This window comes from Stenella coeruleoalba (assembly GCF_951394435.1).
Source record: "Stenella coeruleoalba genome assembly, chromosome: 10".
NCBI lineage: Eukaryota > Metazoa > Chordata > Mammalia > Artiodactyla > Delphinidae > Stenella > Stenella coeruleoalba.
Window position 1 is genome coordinate 90,927,978 of NC_137156.1, and position 20,106 is coordinate 90,948,083.

The 20,106-nt window shown below is 35.0% G+C and overlaps 1 long non-coding RNA gene and 1 pseudogene across 2 annotated transcripts in view; both read left to right on the forward strand.

Moving 5' to 3' along the window:
- LOC307193432 overlaps positions 1-20,106 on the forward strand; it is a 290,903-nt gene that overhangs the window by 90,765 nt on the left and 180,032 nt on the right. The window contains exon 2 of the long non-coding RNA XR_013830317.1: positions 3,476-3,518. This is a non-coding gene — a long non-coding RNA (uncharacterized lncRNA). The remainder of the gene's footprint in view (positions 1-3,475; positions 3,519-20,106) is intronic.
- LOC307192768 (small ribosomal subunit protein uS2-like) lies at positions 17,193-18,027 on the forward strand (annotated as a pseudogene). The gene has a single exon. The product of its transcript is annotated as a small ribosomal subunit protein uS2-like (transcript).

Consider the following 20,106-nt stretch of genomic DNA (forward strand, 5'->3'; position numbering starts at 1 on the left):
GGAGAGAGGGGAGATTTTAAACTGTCACTGGAAAATAACTTCTCAATCTTGAGAGGAGTGCATTTATCTCCATTTAACAATGTGAAGGTGGATATGAGACCTTGGGAGACATGCTGAATACTTTTATGTCCATGGTACATTATATATCAACAGGAATTTCTTCATTTGAATTATCAAGAAAAATAGCAGCTGAATCCATATATTAAAGAATGAATCACTATTATTTTCTTACTGTACTTTCTTTTAAACAAATTTCAGCTTCATGCAATCAAACTCTCTATATCATTTTTGAATCCTTTTTTAGAACACTTCCCCGCAAAATATCTACTCTCTGAAGAGAGAGATACCTCCAGTTTGTGGGGAATGATTATCTTATATTTTGTATAGCTCATCTTTTTAGTTTGTTCTTTGTGTTAGTTTCCTGTGGCTGCTGTAACAAATTACCGTAAAGTTAGTGGCTTAAAAAAACACAGATTTATTGCCCTACGGTTCTGTAAGTCAGAAGCCTTTAATGGATCTCACTGAGCTAAAGTCAAGATGTTGCCTGTACTTCATTTCTTTCTGGAATTTCTGGAGTAAAATTTTTTTCTTTTTTACTTTTCCACCTTCTAAAGGCCACCCACATCCCTTGGCTCACGATCCCCTTCCACCTTCAGAGACAGCAATAGCTGGCCAAGTCTATCTCATGTCATATAACTCTCAACCTGATTATTTTACCTCCATCTTCCACATGTGAGTACCTTTGTGATTACATTCAGCCCGTATGGAGAATCCAGGATAGTTGCTTTATCTTAAGGTCAGCTGATTAGCAACCTTAATTCCACCTGCAAACTAAATTCCTAGCCATGTAACCACTAAAAATAATGTTTAAAAAAGAAGAAAAGTTGATATGCTAAGAAAGGAGAGAAAGTTGAATCATATAAAATGATTGATTAAAATCACACAGGCTCACACACACACACATACAGAAAAAAAAAAAAAATCAGAAAAAGAGTTAAAGGCAAAAGTAGGAATAAAGAACAAGGGCAACAAACAGGAAAACATATGATAGATAATAATCCAAGTTTGTCAATAATCGCTTTAAATGTCAATTGTCTAAATACACTAATTAAAAGACAGAGATTGTCTGAGCAGATCAAACAAAAAACCCAATTATATGTTTTCTACAAGAAACCCACTTTGAAAACAAATTACTAGTATAGAAATTAAACAGGGGACATGACTACAGATCCCATGGACATTAAAATTATAATAAAGGAATATGAACAACCCTATGACCACAGATTTGATAATTTAGTTGAAGTGAACCAATCCCTTGAAATGACACAAACTGCCAAAAGTCAGACAAGAAGAAATAGACAATTTGAATAAGCCTATAACTATTAAAGAAATTGAACCAATAGTTAACAACCTTTCAAAATAGAAAGCACCAGGCCTGGATGGGTCCATATGTGAATTCTACCTTAAAGAATACATTATACCAATCTCTGAAAACTCTTCCAGAAGTCAGAAGCAGAGGGAATACTTCCTAACTCATTCTATGAGGCTAGTAGTACCCTGATTCACAAAGCAGGCAAAGACATTACAAGAAAAGAAAACTACAGACCAATATCTTTCATGAACATAGATGCTAATGTCTTCAACAAAATATTAGAAGATCAAATCCAATGAAGTATAAAAACAATTATTCACCACAACAAAGTGGAATTTATCCCAGTTTTTCCAGTCTGGTTCTAACCTTGAAAATCAATTAATGAAATCCATCACACTAATAGGCTTATAAATCACATGATCATTTCAATTGATGCAGAAAAAGCATTTGATAAAATCCAGGACTCATTCATAATAAAATCTTTCAGTAAACAAGGTGTAGAAGGGAACTTCCTCAACTTGATAAAAAATATTTACCAAAAGAACCCTACAGCTAACACAATCCTGAATGCTAAGTAACTTGAAGGTTTCTCACTAATTTCAGTCACAGGACAAGGATGTCCCTCTTATCACTAAATTAATATCCTGGACCTCATTAAAATTAAACACTTCTCTGTGTAAGACAATGTCAACAGAATAAAAAGATAAGCCACAGACTGGGAGAAAATATTTGCAAAATACACTTCTGATAAAGTAGTGTTATTCAAAAATGTACAGACAGCCCTTAAAACTCAATAATAAGACAATAAACAACCTGATTTAAAAATGGGCCAAAGAACTTAACAGATATCTCACCAAAGAAGATATACACATAATGAATAAGCTTATGAAAAGATGTTCTGCACAATTTGTCATCAGGGAATTGCGGATTAAAACAAGATACCACTACACATCTATTGGAATGGCCAAAATCCAAACACTACCAACACAAAATGCTTGTGAGGCTATAAAGAAATAGGAACTTTCATTCATTGCCCGTAGGAATGCAAGATGGTACAGTCACTTTGAAAGATGGACATTTTCTTACAGAACTAAACATATTCTTACTATACAATCTAGCAGTTGCACTTCTTGGTATTTTCAAAGGATTTGAAAACATTTATCTACACAAAACCATCCACGTGTGTGTTTATAGCAGCTTTGTTAATAACTGCCAAAACCTGGATGCATGCAAGATGTCTTTCAGATAGTGAATGGTTAAATAAACTGTGGTACATCCAGACAATGAGTATTATTCAGTGATAAAAAGATATGGGCTATCAAGCCATGAAGAGACAAGGAAGAACTATAAATATATATTCCTAACTAAAAGAAGCCAGTCCAAAAGGGCCACATACTGTATGATTCCAACTGTATGACACCTTGGAGGGGCAGAACTACAGAGACGCTAAAAAGATCATTGGTTGTCAGGTATTAGGGGCAAGGAAGCACAGAGATTTTTAGGGTACTTAAACTATTCTGCATGATACCCTGATGGTGGGTATATATCATTAATCGTTTGCAAAATCCCATAGATTGTACAACATCAGGAGTGAACCATAATGTAAACTATGGAGTTTGGATGATAATGATGTATCAGTGTAGGTTCATTGAATGTAACAAATATACCACTCTGGTGATGGATGTCGATAGTAGGGGACATCTACCCTGGGGACAGGGTAGATATAGAAACTCCCTGTACTTTACACTTCATTTTCCTGTGAACCTAAAACTGCTCTAAAAAATAAAGTTTATTAAAAAAAATCTTTTGTAAGGTTTAATCAACTGCTATCAATTTTTTAACGTATTTAAAAAATACATGTCAGTTAGGAAGTATCATTTGTAGTTGTTCAAATAACAAAACTAAGAAACTGGAGAAGAAGTAGAATAGAGCCATGAAAACATTGGTTTTGGGTCTGAACAAAAAATGTTTCACTAATATGATAACATTAACTTATATAAATCTGTTTTTTTTAGTTTACAAAGGTGATCTCATTTACTTTACCTTATTTCATGAACATTGTCTATGAGGTTCATGGATAATCATTTATTTTTCTTATTCAAGGTGAGGAAACTGAGGCTCAGTGATCTGCCCAAGTTGCAAAATAGTAAGTAATATATTTTTTTTAATCTATAGTATGTTCATTATTCCTTTGCCTTCAAGATAGCAGACAGAAGACCTGATGTAAAAGTAAAACACTGCTATTACTCCTAAGGTACTTTTGATACTCTGAAGAACAATTTGTATAAAATAGTCCATTATTTTAAAAATCTCCCACTTATTTACTAGTGAGAATATTTAGTTACCAACTATAGTTTGTAATGTAAAATAGTTATTTCAATGTTCTTGATAAGAAAAGAATAATCAATCATGTTATAAAATCAAGTTTGAATTTAATTTTGAAGCCTTATAATGGGAGCAAAATGGTAGCTCAAAGAGAATTAACAGTGAACTAGAAACTTAAAATTCACAGTCTGACTCACTATTTCGCAGTCTGGCATTCATCATATGCCTCAGTTTCTACTCTGAAATGACAAGGTTGAGACTAAATGATATCAAGCTTTAAAATTCTCTGATTCCATGCACATATGGCACTATATTTTAAAGCACATATGCCTCCTGAATAGTGAAATAAAGTCAATAAGCACACATAAATTGCATGGTGATTAAATTTACTGAGAGCTAAACGTCATAGCTTATTAGCCTTACATATGAAAAACTTGCCTAATGAATCAAACTTGAAGGATCCGTCAGTGTGTTGCCCTTTGACAGAGAACAAGAACTGTGAAACTGCTGATTTTATCCTAGTGATTCTTGTTCTGTCGGTCACACACAGAAGAAAGAGGGGGTCAGTAACTTTCTCATTAATACGTATCAGCTTGTAAAAGAAAAAAAAAAAGAGTTTCTTTTGACATTGCAACGAACCATAATAGTTTTAATGAATATTACTGCTAAAGAACTCACACAAATTAGCATTTCCTCATATGCCTTAGCTTGAAAGAAATTAAATTTGGTCTAAATGAATTAAACCTTGGACCTAAGAGATATCTGATCATTTCTACCTCTCGATTATTTTACTTTTGGTCAGTTTTTCTTGGAAACAATTATTTGCTTTGAAACAATGCTGTTGTGTTTGGATCTATTTCTATACTGTACTTATGCAGCTCAAGAAGTTGTAGATTGTGGATTCCAAGTTCAGTACCTGCTATGAAACACTATATGTTAATGGGGATAATTTCAGAATCAGATTTATCCTGAAGGTTGATAATCCATACCACTACTACTAAGTGTTGCAGTTCTTTTAGGTATGATGAACAGTGTTTAAATTACAAGGGAACCCAGGAGTCAGTGGGAAAAAAAGAATCTGTGGGAGTTGTCCAAAGATAATTTGCTACAAAGCAATTCTTGTTTAAGTATCAATAACCAGATTAAAATTGAGGCAAAAGTGAAATCTTATAGTTCATATGGGTATGTTGTAAAACATATGCTCTTCATATGTTGTGACATCATATGCACAACAGGACAGTTATTAAAACAAATATCAGTGTTCAGGATTATGGTGAACATTTGGTTACACTGGACAACTGTTGCCAACCAAATGAGGAAACATATGCAAAAGAAGATGATGTAAACCACTGTTTCTCACTCTTGCTGGTATTGACATTTGGGGCCAGGTAATCTGTTGTAAGGAGATCACCTGTGCAATGTGGGATGTTTAGTGGCATCCCTGACCCCTGTCCATTAGATGACAGTAGCACCATCATGCCCAAGTTGTAGAAACCAAAAATGTCTCTAGACATTGCCGTATGTCCCAAGAAGGGCAAATTCTCTCCCCAGGTGGAAACCACTGGCATAAACAAAGATTTCAGAGAACTAAGATACTCACCATAAGAGAAAGCTTCTTGCATCTTATATTTCAATAAGCCAGTGAGGGATTGCTAGTCTGACACTGGTGGTGTCACTAACATGACTAAGAAAAAGTGTATTGGAATGTACTGGTATATTTGTGCCTGTTGTTGCTTGTCTTAAGCCCTAACATTATAAATGAGAGTGGTGGTTTTATTTATTTTGAATTTGCCTTTGTTTTGACACCATCCATAAAAAAGCATTGTGGAAAGATTTAGAATTTCAGACCAATAACTCTCTCTTGCATGCCTAACAGATTGGTGCAATATATAAGGTAGAGTGGTTCATTGCACACTTAAGGAAGCATAATGTATACAGGAGAGGGAGTGGGTGGAGGGCATGTCACATTGTTACTCGAAGGATAAATAGTACAAATCCTTTCTCTCCAGAGTGCTCCAACAGAAAAAATAAATGTTTAGACAAAACGGAAAGGAATAGCTGTCAACTATTGAGTTTAGTAAGCGTTTTGCAATGTATTAAACTCTCTCATACATTTATCAAACTCTATTTCCCTCTACTCTAGAACTGAATGTTAGAGGGCAGGTATTTTCAGAAATATACACCTACATAACACAAACAAAGAAAACAAAGAGAAGGGGTAGCTTATCAATTTTATGGATGGAGAATCATTTACAGTAGGGTACCTGGGAATAAACACTCTGTCTAGCCTTTTTTCACATTTTGATAAAGATCAGATTCTCACATAATTGATCTAAAAGAAAGAGTACAAAATGGAATATGTTAAGTTCGCAGATGACGCTAAGCTTATCTGAGTAGTTAGAAGCTGATGAAGATAAGCTGTGGAAAGAACTCACAAGGATTTCAGAGACACCTCAGAAAGAGACTATAAACCTCTGTTACTGCAGTTATTGAGTGGTATGTTTAAGAGGAAATCTAAATTATTCTTATGAAATAATGGATGCTAAACTATCAGTCTTCACTCTAAAGAAAAGCTAGAAGTGACTTTTTAAAACTGAAATTATGGGACCAATGATTTCCAAAGATAGAAAACATTAAAAATATATTTTTTCGACAGATGAATGGATAAAGAAGATGTGGCACATATATACAATGGAATATTACTCAGCCATAAAAAGAAACAAAATTGAGTTATTTGTAGTGAGGTCAATGGACCTAGAGTGTGTCATACAGAGTGAAGTAAGTCAGAAAGAGAAAAACAAATACCGTATGCTAACACATACATATGGAATCTAAAAAAAAAAAAAGAAAATGGTTATGAAGAACCTAGGGGCAGGACAGGAATAAAGATGCAGACATAGAGAATGGACTTGAGGACATGGGGAGGGGGAAGGGTAAGCTGGGACGAAGTGAGAGAGTGGCGTGGACATATATACACTACCAAATGTAAAATAGATAGCTAGTGGGAAGCAGCCGCATAGCACAGGGAGATCAGCTCGGTGCTTTGTGACCACCTAGAGGAGTGGGATGGGGGGTGGGAGGGAGACACAAGAGGGAGGAGATATGGGGATGTATGTATACATATAGCTGATTCACTTTGTTATAAAGCAGAAACTAACACACCATTGTAAAGCAATTACACTCCAATAAAGAAGTTAAATATATATATATATATATATATATATATATATATTTATTTTATATATATATTTTTTTAGTAGGATAAAATATAGGTAGTAATAACAATACAAAAATAACAAAGGCAATATTCTCCTAACATCCAGATAAATTATGGTAAATCTAAACATATAAGCTTGTTTTGTTATAACTGCCCCTTCAACAAAGATATAGTGAATGGTAAAATGGTTTTGCATCAAGCAATAAATATGATCAGTAAATTTAAGCCTCACTTATGTAAGAATAAACTACAAGTAAGAATTCTTTCCATCTGCACAGAGGATATATTCATCATTTTTAAAGTCATGGAAAATGTGATTAAGATAGACATGGACTTTTTCAACAAAACCTAGGATAACATAACTGGCAGATACCAATTATGCTTGGGAAGGTAACAAAGAATAAAAACATCAGGTCTTATAGCTAACACTTAAGTGAACCTGGAAAAAGTCCTAATATAATGCATATCAAGACTTTACTTATACATTTACTTGTGTGACTGTTTGTTTCAGTGTCAACATATAAGTTATATTTGGACTAGCCATAAACATATGGCATTTTTTATCAGAGAGGACAATTATGCCTTCCCACATATCAAACATGAGATATTCATAAAAACAAGTGAGGTAATCGATATAATAGACATTATAAATTATAAAAGTAATGCAAATAGGAGCTAACTTGAGAATATTTATGGCTCAGACCTTGATTGTGACCATGGTAGATTGTTCAATGGCCACAAATTCTTCCTCTCCTTATGTCTGCATTCTTTAGGCGTTACCACCTGCACTGACTCTGAGCTTAGGCTTATGACTTGCTTTGACTGATGAGATAAGAGCAAACATAGAGCAAGCAGAGATTTGAAAAGTGTTTTTTGTTGAGGCCTGCCCTTTCTTGTTCTGTTTGGAATCCTTCCACTACCATGAGAAGAAGACTGAGAAAGCCTGTCAAAAGAAGATATGTGGCCTCATATCTCCATGACACCAGCCAACATCCAACAACTACAAGACATGTGAGTGAGGCTGTTCAAGATATTTCAGACCTAATGAATGACCACAGACACATTAGTAGGTCCAGTAGAGATCAGCCAACTTGGCCAAAATCAGAATCGTCCAATTCACCCACAGAATCATGAGCTAAACAGGTGATTTTTTTAAGCTAGTAAGTTTTGGGGTGTTTTGTTTTATAGAAGAAGCTTTTTTTTTTTTTTTTTAACTTTTTGCTATCTAGAAGTTATATACTTTTACATTTTGTCCCAACCCTTTGCATTTTACCTCATGGAGTCACACTTTCACAAGAGCAAGCCCCACAGAGCTTTGAGGAGGAACAAGTGAGATGACAGACATGAGAGTGTACTGCAGATTGTAAAAAGTAATTCAGGGAACAAGATGGAATAGATTCAATTTTCTCTACCCCTCCCCTCTGAATACAACTATATGCTCTAGAAAAATACTTCACAGCAAATAAAAAAAAGACTGAATGGTGGAAATAAGAAGTTGGACTGTCAAGGAACCTCAAAACTTGAAGTATGACACCATAGAAAATTTCCTGGATTTTCTTTTTATCTATCATATGTCTTAGACTGGGCACTGGAGAGTGCTGCTGCGATCTGGAACTGCCTACAGGCATAGGAAGAAAACAAAAACAAAATGAAACAAACTAAAAAAACAAGTAAAGCCTGATTTCTCTGGGCAAAGGATTAGCAAAGGGAAGACCAGCTACCCTGCCCCAGAGGCACCAACAAAGATAGCATAGAATACCCTCTGGCACTGGATGGTTAGAGAATAGGTCAGAGGAAGCACTCTCCATATCATGAGTCTAGTGTCCCCAGCCCAATGGCTCATGGAAATACCATCCATCCCCAAAGTGATTCCTGAAAGAAGTCAGTGGGAATGCAAAATAGAACTAGAAAAACAAAGCAGACCAGATTAGCATTGCAAGAGATCAGAAAATTAAAATTCTCCTTGGAATATAACCCAGAAAAGTAGGCCATAACCTACATGCTAAACTTAAACAGAGACTTCCTACTAGAATAAAAGATTTAAATAATATCAAGAGTCTCCTAACATAACATGTAAAATGTCCAAAATACACCCAAAAATGACTCATTATACCAAGACCAGGAAACGCATGGCTTTAATGAGAAAAGACTATCAGATAATATATTGCTAATATTGAGATGAATCAGATGTTGTAACTATTTGACAGAAACTTTAACACAGCCATCATAGCATAGCTTCAATAAGTGATTAAAAATTCCCAACACAAGTGAAAAAATACAAAATATGGGCATTATTATTTGCTAATATCTGTTATATAACTTATTCAAAAGAATATATAGTCCAAGTAGGAATTATAGAACTGAAAGATACACTAACCAAAATAGAAAACTCACTGGATAGACTCAGTAGTAAAATGGAGTTGAAAGAAGACAGACCAAGAAACTTAGAACAATGGAATTTACTCAATCTGAACAGCAGAGAGAAAAACAGAAAATCCCTCCTCTCCCTTCCCCCCACTGCAAAACAGAGAGACAGAACAGAGCCTTAGGAAACTGATACAATAAGAAAAGATCTAAGATTCATATTATTCAAGTCCCAGAAAAAGAGGAGAAAGAACTGGGGGCTGAAAAGTTATTCAGATAAATAGTGGCTAAAAATTACCCACATTTGGTAGGATATATAAGCCTACAGATTCAAAAGCTGAGCAAATCTAAATAAGATAAACATGAAGGAATCCGTCCAAGACACATCATAATTAAACATCTGAAATGATATAAACAATTTACGTTTATTGTAAAGACAATAAAAAGTTTTACAAGCAACCAAGGGGATACCAAATCAAGTGACAGCTGATTTCTCGTCTGAAACTATGGAGACTAGAAGCAATTCACATAATATTTTTCTATGCAAGAAGAAAAGAACTGTCAGATGTGAATTCTATACCTGGAAAACCATCTATCAAGAATAAATGGAGGGCTTCCCTGGTGGCGCCGTGGTGGAGAGTCCGCCTGCCGATGCAGGGGACACGGGTTTGTGCCCCAGTCTGGGAAGATCCCACATGCTGCGGAGCGGCTAGGCCCGTGAGCCATGGCCACTGAGCCTGCGCATCCGGAGCCTGTGCTCCACAATGGGAGAGGCCACAACAGTGAGAGGCCCGCGTACTGCAAAAAAAAAAAAGAATAAATGGAAAATAAAGACAGTTTTCAATGGAAAATGAAGACATTCTCAGAGGGGGAAAAAAAAAAAACTAAGAAAATATGTTGCAAATAAACCTTTAAAGCATATCTGTAGGAAGCTCTTTGGCATAAAACGAATGATAACAGAAGAAGGCATAAACTTCAGAAAGAAAATAATAATGGAATGGTAATAATAATAGAATAATAGTAGAATGGAGTAGTAAAATAATAATAGAAGGGCATATAATAGACTTATCCTGATGAATCTCTTAGATCATATTCATTGGTGGAAATAAAAAAAATAATATCTGTTTTGTTAAAGTATGGAGAGGAAATACTTGGAACAACTAGATAGATAGATAGATAGATAGATTTTTTTTAAATTGGGAGAGTAAAAGACCTAAATGGAAGTAAGTTTTAAATACTCCACTGGAAGTAGTTAAAGGATGACACCAGTAGACTATAATAATTCACATTTGCATATTGTAATACCCAGAACAACCACAAAAAAGTATTCAAAGCAATAGGCTCAAAAATGCTATAAATAAATCAAGATGGAATCCTAAATATATGTTCAAATAACACACTTAAAGGAAAGAAATGGAAACGGAAAGAAAAACAGAAGAAACAAAGAAAACAAATCACGAGTTGTCAATGATGCAAATATAACAAAATATAATCTGGAATGCAATTGTATGGGACAGAACATGAATGTGGACTACTACCTTTGGAACTCATAGACCAGATATCTGAATTTGCCTTTACTATGCTTAAAAATGGCTCTATGATTTAAATATTTTTTGGTGACTATATAAGGTGTTATTCATTTTGGAAAGAACTCTCCCTCATTTAGCTAAGGGTAAGAGATTCTTGATGGAAAACTCCATTAAAAAAAATTAAATTTTCTTCCAAGTATATGGAAACAGTTGATGGCTTTCAAATTTCAGGGTGTATGTGTATATGTGTGTGTGTATGTGTGTATATATATATATATATATCACTGCATACCTTAGTGATTTCAAGTTCAGTCCTGTAGTGTAAGGTACACAAGAAAATGTAATGAAAACAGTAAATGGAGATTAAAACCACGAAATTTCATTTTTCACCCAGTGAATAGGTACACATTTAAAAGCTTGATAATACCTGTGTCTATGGGAGTTTGAGGATATAGATACTCTCTTCCACTGCTAATGAAAATGTCACTTAATATAGGGAAATTTAGTAATATCTATTAAAATGCAAACAAGCAGGTCCTGTGACCCAACATTGCCACTCACTGCTCATCTATCCTAGAATAACAAATAATTACAATGCTTAGTGATATACATTACAAAACTGTTTATGAAAACAAACATTTTGAAACAACCTAAATGTTCATGAATAAGGTAATGACTAAATAAATAATGATATGTCTGTACTAAAGGATAAGATATATTTCAAAAGCGATAAAGACCTATACACACTCACATGGGAAAGTATTGGAGTGAATAAAGCAAAGTGAAGGACAAAATATATAATTGGATACCATTTATATTTTTAAACACATCAAAAATACTATATTTCTTAACAGATATACATAGAAAATTGCATAGAGAATAAGGTCTGGAATGCTACACCTCAAACTGAGATGGTTGGCAATTTTAAAGATGGGAAAAAGAACCAAAATTCAGGATGGTAGCCAATGAAAGATTTTTGCCTTATCTGTAATATTTTATTTATTCAAGGAGAAAGTATTAATGTATAACAAACATTTTAAAAATGTGTTCAAACATAACACAAATAGTTTTTAAATGTGTTCAGACACCATAAAGGCTTTAAAAACTACAGACTATTATTAAGGTCTAAAATATGTGCTTTGAATATTTTAAAATCTCTTTCTTTGTTTTCAGTACACAAATGTCTTGACAGCAGACTGCCAGGAGGCTGCAAGCAGGAACTAGGTCATTTTCAGGAAGGCCATGCCATGCCTGTAGGGTTTTCTAGGACACAATTTATAAGGCCAACTCAGAAAAGTAGTATCAGTGAACTGTAAGTCTTTGCATGAAGAATCTGTTTGGAAGAAGATAAGACAGAAAATAGGGCATTGAACCAAAGGTCAAAAGAGCAGATTAAATGAAACTTAAGAATGAGTGAAAGTGACAGGTTGCCAGAGAGATGGAACCGTATCTTGTACAGAGAAACTGAGGCAGAGATGCGTACCAGAGCCCTTCAAGGGTGACTTACAAATATACCATCATGGATAGCAAATGATGTGGCAGCCTCCCAGCAAACAAATTATATAAATTAATTGTGGTCACTAGTCCTGGCTTTTACAATTTTCTCTGGAAACTATTAGGATTTTTATTCCAATCTTAATGTTCTGAAATTTCAGATATATATTGGAACCAATTGACTTGGAGGTTTTTTGTTTTTTTGTTCTTTTTTTACTTTGTTTTGTTTTCTGTTTGATTTGCTTTGCTTTGTTTTTGTAAATCCTGCCCAACACTGAGTGTGCCCTTTTTTATCTCATATTTTCTTTACTTAGAATAGAATTTCCTTTTTTTATCTCTTTAATTATCGCCTACTCTGTAGTAGATATTATTCTTTTGAAGCTCCATTTAGATGTTTGTTTTTAATCACCTGAACCTATTTTCTAAGTCTCTTAACTTTTTCATGATTTATCTCCCCCTTTATTTTCCAGCTTTCTCAGTCATTCTACAGCCATGCCCATTTTGCACATTAGCTTATCTATCTCTACAATATTATTTTTTTTATTTTGATGACTCTAGTTAGTTCTTTGTTATATCCACCTAGTCTTACAATTGAATAAAATACAGTATCACTCTTAAAACATTATATTTAATTTTTCAAAATCTTGTTCTCTTGCTTTTGTTTCCATATGTGTAAGTTTATGCCAGTGTTGTTTGCTCTTCCTCTTCAGTGGTGTAAGCTTTCTGCAAGTGTTGAGAAGGAATTGTGTATTCATCTTAGTAGTTGAGAATTCCTATTAGGCTATCTCTTTTATTCTTTGTACAACTAACCAGCTCCAGCCATGGCCTTAACTTTTGCCATTTATTAGTGATAATGGGTATGGCATAGAACTAGACCCTGACCGAACAGCTGGTTATCTGTAATGCTCCTCATTCCTCTCAGTCATTTATTGCCAGATAACCAGGTACTGCCCTGAATCTCTGATGTAAACTCACTTATTCACTGCTCTTTCCTGGAAACAAATACATAGGTCTTAGCTGCCTATTCCAAGAGGCATTTAACAGAGGTTGAACTATCAGATTGTTTCAGTGAGCCAGGAAATTTCTTCTGGAACTTCTTCTACTTTTCTATACAGTAGCAGTATCCCTTCTAAATAAGTGATACCTCTTGATCTTTGGAGCTACAATTTCCCTTTTCAATTTCTATCTGCCAATGATTGCTCACAGCTTCTATCTACCAATGATTGCTCAAAATTCCCTTGTTTCAGCTATCTTTTTTAGGGGAGTGACTTTTAGGAATGGGGTGCTGTGAACTTGCCACATATTCGTATTTTGCCACCTTGAAATTAAAATCTACCATCTAATCTTTATTGATGTCTACAGATCAAAAGCTAGAGCATCAGGGATCTTAGCTTCTAACAGTGAAGGCCTTTATAGGGGCTTTGTTAAAAGAACTTAAAATGATGCATTTGTATGTATTAAAATTTCAAATAAACATAACCTTTGACTCAGTAATTTAAATTCTAAGTATTTGACCAGTATTGTTAATGATACCATTAAGTCAAGATGCTTAGTTAAGGACATTTACTGCAGAATTTTTTGAAATTACAAAACACTGAAAGCCATCTGGATGTCCTTCAAAACAGCTGACTACATTTTCGTCTACTTATACTGTGGTATATTATGCAGCTATTATGAAGAATGAAGAAAACATGCATGCACTGATTCCAGGTCTGGCAGTGATTTGCCTTTAAATGAAAATATCAAGTTACTGAGAAGTCCAGGAGAGACTGAATAAGGAAACAGACAATGGCCAGACCAGATAGATAGATAGATGGGTAGATAGATACATAGATAGATAGGTAGATAGATAGATGTCTGATCCACAACAAATAATCCAGGAAATCAACTCATTATCTAGCTACATATAGCCAACCAATTTATAATCAGACTTATAGGTAGTCAGACTGATATCTCTAGTTACCAGTTCAGGAAGCCAAACAATAACCTTTGTAACAGTTGGCCCCACATGGCCAGGATTTGATTAATAACTGACAGCTTCCCTAATTTTTGTCCCACTTCCAACTTAGGACAAACCAGAGAACCCCAAATATGCACCCCTAACCAATCACATAGGATGTCCCAATATTAATTAGCTTGCCTACCTACAGCTTCCCCATGCCAACAATCTCCAATCAGGGCATACCTGAAGCCTTCCATTTTCTCCATTAGAAAGCTCTCCCCTTCCCCTGCCTGCCTTTGAGTGCCCAAAGAAATGATGGTGGCTGACTCCCCCGCTGTAGCAAATTCTGTATAAATATTCCCTGTTCATTCTCATTTGCTTGGTCTTCATTTATTCCTACATACATAAAGTACAATGTTATTTGTAAACATAAAGTATATGGTACATAAACAAGTGTACATGTTTAAATCAACAACAAAAAAGGATACATGTGATTTTGTTAAGGACAGGGGATAGCACGTGTTAGTTTTGTAATTCAAAGTACTACAATAGATAACATTCATTAACCCACTCATTTATGCCCATAACTTATTTCATACAACAAATTATTCTCATAGTCATATTTAATATGATTTTAAACTATCTTTATAAATATATTTATTTTACTGAGTACTCCTTGTGGCTATTTTAGGAGACACCTGACAGTCGCTCTTCTTTGTGAATGAGAGTTCAAAACTAGAGAGTCCTTAAAATGACTTGAAAATAATTTATGTTTGAACCACAAATACTTAGCTTAGTGTGAATTTTTTTTAATGCTTTCCTTCTGTTCTTTTCAATATTCACCCCATGTTTTATTCTCAAGTTAGACTCAGGCACTCTAAAATGTACTCGAGTTTTATCTTAAGTATTACTATATCCAAAGGAACAAAGAATATTCTTTATCAGTCCCTTCCTGCTGGACTTCCTAATGCATTTGATTCCCAACTATTAACCCAGGAGACCTATTTTCACAATCACTTTGTGCTTCTTAAGACCCTACAGGTTTACTAGTGTATAGACATTCTTATAAAGATTATTACTTTTTTTTGGTACCGAACAGTGTTTTCCAATATACTCTTGGCTTGTGGCTAAAAGATGAATAGAAGTTCAACCAGTCAAACCACTGGGGATCTCAACTGTTCTCTGGAAACACTATTTGCCTGGGGGAGAACCACCCTGGGAAAGTGAACTTCTAACAGTATCTTGTAGCCTTTTGTTAGGAAAGTAGAAAAAGACCCATCATTTAGTCAACCATCAAGACTTAAACTGCCTCAAAATATTTTTCAACAGCTCTTGACAAATGAAAATGTGTAATTATAACAAAATAACTGCCATCAATTAAGGTAGATTTCGGTTCTTGGTGAAATGTTTAAGGAAACTCATAAATTAATCTACTTTCCCAAACCTTTCACTGTCTACATGGGTAATAGAACCCATGTGTTGATAGAATTAAAAAGAGGAAATTGTTTTGTTTTAACTTTTCTTTCCTCTTAAGGGCCTTCTAAATTGTAAATTGCAAGTTTTATAAGTGAAAGAAAGCCAGTTTATAGGTTTTGTCAAACTATCTTATTTCAATGGTTTTACTTAAGTTTTTAAAATCATTTTACATAGAAAAATCATCAATTCATAAATAACTTTTTGTGTGTACTCAACATTCTACTTGTCTCTATAGAATTTTTTTTAAAATACAAGGTTCCATCTCCTACAAGAACTTGGGGAACTCACTTGTAAATGATGTATTTTAATCTTACTCAGGTCACTTACATCAATTATATTAGTAACTATGAACAAAAGTTACAAAATGGCTAATCAAACAGCAAAGGCCAAATGGACAGGAAAATATACCAGGGCTTTGAATTATATATCAAATAGTTTTTCATAATAAACAAACATATAGTTATTCTTTAAAATTTTGTATTGCCTATTACAAAGTATACTGGGTAAAATTGTGAGTGAAGGCAAAAGCAGTGACTACATGCCAAGTGAAGTATATATAGCAAGATACAGATATAGATATTTAGATATAAATATATCCCATTATTGAGAAAATATGATTCCTAATCGTATTAATTATTTATCCCTTTCAATTTTATTCAGTATACCATTACTCAAAATTTCACTTGTTTTTGCCAGAAAAGACAAAGGATTAGTTGTCTGTGACCATGGAATTCTGATAGCCATTTATCCATTTGTCAAAAAATCCATGATTAAAAGAAATACATAAAATGTCACCATAACTTTTTGCAGTGAATCTGTTGGATTCAAATAACTAGAAATGCATATTTTAGGAGCATAACTTTTTTAGGGCAGATTGTTTGGATTGACTACCATTTATGAAGGTGGTGGGGAGAGAAAAAGTACTTGTTTGAAATGAAAGTGTTGCATGGATTCTGAGTTTATCTGGTGTTGATTCCATTCCAACTTAATCTACACATTCCTATGTCATTTATTGCCATGGTAACTGGATACTCATTTTAAAAATCACATGAAAATGTGAGTGGGAAAAGATTCGATATTTAAGTGGATATAAACTCTTAACATGATGTGAAACATTTTAATGATAAATGAATATTTAAGCAAAACCATATCTGATATAAAACTAATAGCTTTAAATTAGTGATTGCTAGTTTGTCCCCATATTCATGGAATATAAACATTACTGTAGCTTTCTTCATATAACATTAATTATTTTGTGCTGATTTTTTAAAGTAATATATGCCATTGATAGAAACAGCTTGGAACCTTACCCAGAGAAATGTCCATAAGGTATTGTTCTGGGTTTCTGTCATGCCTTATAGGGAGACGTTCACAATGTCTAGAGCCCCTGATGTCCTGAAAATTGAGGAGGAGTATGTCCTCAAATTCCTTGCAGCAGGAACCCACTTAGGTGGCACCAACCTTGACTTCCAAATGGAACAGTACATCTATAGAAAGTTAAGTAATGTCATCTACATCATAAATGTAAAGAAAACCTGGAGCAGTTTCTGCTAACAGCTTTCACCCTTATTGCCATTGAAAACCTGACTGATGTCAGTGTCATGTGGTCCAGGAATTATCCCAGTAAACTGTGCTGAAGTTTGCTGATGGCCCTGGAGCCACTGCTGTTGCTAGCCACTTCACTCTGGGAAACTTCACTAATTAGATCCAGGCAGTCTCTGGGAGCTGTAACTGCCAGGGATGACCACCACCCTCTCACAGAGGTGTCTTGGTTAGCCTACTACTATCACTGTGTGAAACAGTTTCTTGTCTGTGCCATGTGGACATTGTCATCCAGTACAACAACAAGGGAGCTCACTCAGCAGGTCTGATGTGGTGGATGCTGGCCCCAAAGTTCTGCACATGTGTAACACTAATTCCTTGTGAACACCCATGGGAGGTCATGCCCAATCTCTGTTTCTATAGAAATTCTGATGAGATTGAAAAGGAAGAGCAGGTTCCTGCTGAAAATGTCACTACCAAGGAGGAATTTCAGGGGGAATGGACTGCTTCAGCTCCTGAGATTACTGCTGCTCAACCCAGAGGTGCAGACTGGTCTGAAAGTGTGCAGGTTCCCCAGTGCCAATCCAGCAGTTCACTACTGAAGACTAAGAGTGCTTAGCTTGCTGCTGAAGACTGGTCTGCAGCTCCCACTGCTCAAGCCACTGAGTGTCTTAAGCTGTACTTCCACAGACGCCTAAACACAAAATGGAAATAAGGTCTGTGGAAAATAATATTTCTTTAAAAAAAAAACAAAAAACAAACTTGGAACATACAGAATACATAAGGAAAAAAAGTACCCATATTTCCCATATGCAAGGATAACATTTGCCATTATTTTGAGGTGTTTAATTTTAGCTTTAATAAGTAGACTAATGTATTCATTTGTATTTACTTATTATATGTGAAGAACCTTCTGAAGGAATGACAAGTGTGATGAAAGCATGGATGAGTAAAAAGAATAAAATAAAAGAAGATCTGTATTTATTTCTTTGGAGAAAGACTCTAGCAGGGTTTATCAGAAGAACCATTGACTGCAGCTAACATATACCTAACTAATAGTGCTTTTTATATTACAAATTAATTTTTTCCATATCAAGGATACTCTGGAGTTAGTATAAGTATTCATTCAACTACTCAATGATATTATTATCAAGGACATTAGTATACTACCACTCCAATATCCTTAGTGTGCTTACTTCTCACCTCATGCTGCCAAGGTGGCAGCTGAAGCCCCTCACTGCTTGTCTAATTCAAGGACAGATAAAAATAGAAAGGATTCTGCCCACCAGAGCAACACCCAGCTCTACCCACCACCAGTCCCTCCAATCAGGAAACTTGCACAAGCCACTTAGATAGCCTCATCCACGAAGGTGGAGACAGCAGAAGCAAGAACTACAGTCCTGTAGCCTGTGGAACAAAAACCACATTCACAGAAAGATAAACAAGACAAAAAGGCAGAGAGCTATACACCAGATGAAGGAACAAGATAAAACCCCAGAAAAACAACTAATTGAAGTGGACATAGGCAACCTTCCAGAAAAAGAATTCAGAATAATGATAGTGAAGATGATCCAGGACCTTGGAAAAAGAATGGAGGCAAAGATCGAGAAGATGCATGAAATGCTTAACAAAGACCTAGAAGAATTAAAGAACAAACACCTAGAAGAATTAAAGAACAAACAGAGATGAACAATACATAACTGAAATGAAAACTACACTAGAAGGAATCAATAGCAGAATAACTGAGACAGAAGAACAGATAAGTGACTTGGAAGACAGAATGGGGGAATTCACTGCTGTGGAACAGAATAAAGAAAAAAGAATGAAAAAGAAATGAAGACAGCCTAAGAGACCTCTGGGACAACATTAAATGCAACAACATGCTCATTATAGGGGTCCCAGAAAGAGGAGAGAGAGAGAGAAAGGACTCAAGAAAATATTTGAACAGATTATAGTTGAAAACTTCCCTAACAGGGGAAAGGAAATAGCCACCCAAGTCCAGGAAGTGCAGAGAGCCCCAGGCAGGGTAAACCCAAGGAGAAACATGCCAAAACACATAGTAATCAAACTGACAAAAAATAAAGACAAAGAAAAATTGTTGAAAGTCACAAGGGAAAAATGAAAAATAACATACAAGGAACTCCCATAAGGTTAACAGCTGATTTCTCAGCAGAAACTCTACAAGCCAGAAGGGAGTGGCATGGTATACTTAAAGTGATGAAAGGGAAGAACGTACAACCAAGATTACTATACCCGGCAAGGATCTCATTCAGATTCGATGGAGAAACCAAAAGCTTTACTGACAAGCAAAAGCTAAGAGAATTCAGCACCACCAAACCAGCTCTACAACAAATGCTAAAGGAACTTTTCTAAGTGGGAAACACAAGAGAAGAAAAGGACCTACAAAAACAAACCCATAATAATTGAGAAAATGGTCATAGGAACATACATATCAATAATTACCTTAGACGTGAATGGATTCAATGCTCCAACCAAAAGACACAGGCTTGCTGAATGGATTCAAAAACAAGACCCATATATATGCTGTCTACAAGAGACCCACTGCAGACCTAGGGACACATAAAGACTGAAAGTGAGGGGATGGAAAAAGATATTCCATGCAAATGGAAATCAAAAGAAAGCTGGAGTAGCAATACTCATATCAGAAAAAATAGACTTTAAACTAAAGAATGTTACAAGAGACAAGAAAGGACACTACCTAATGATCAAGGGATCAATCCAAGAAGAAGATGTAACAATTATAAATATATATGCACCCAACATAACAGCACCTCAATACATAAGGCAATGGCTAACAGCTATAAAAGAGGAAATCAATAGTAAC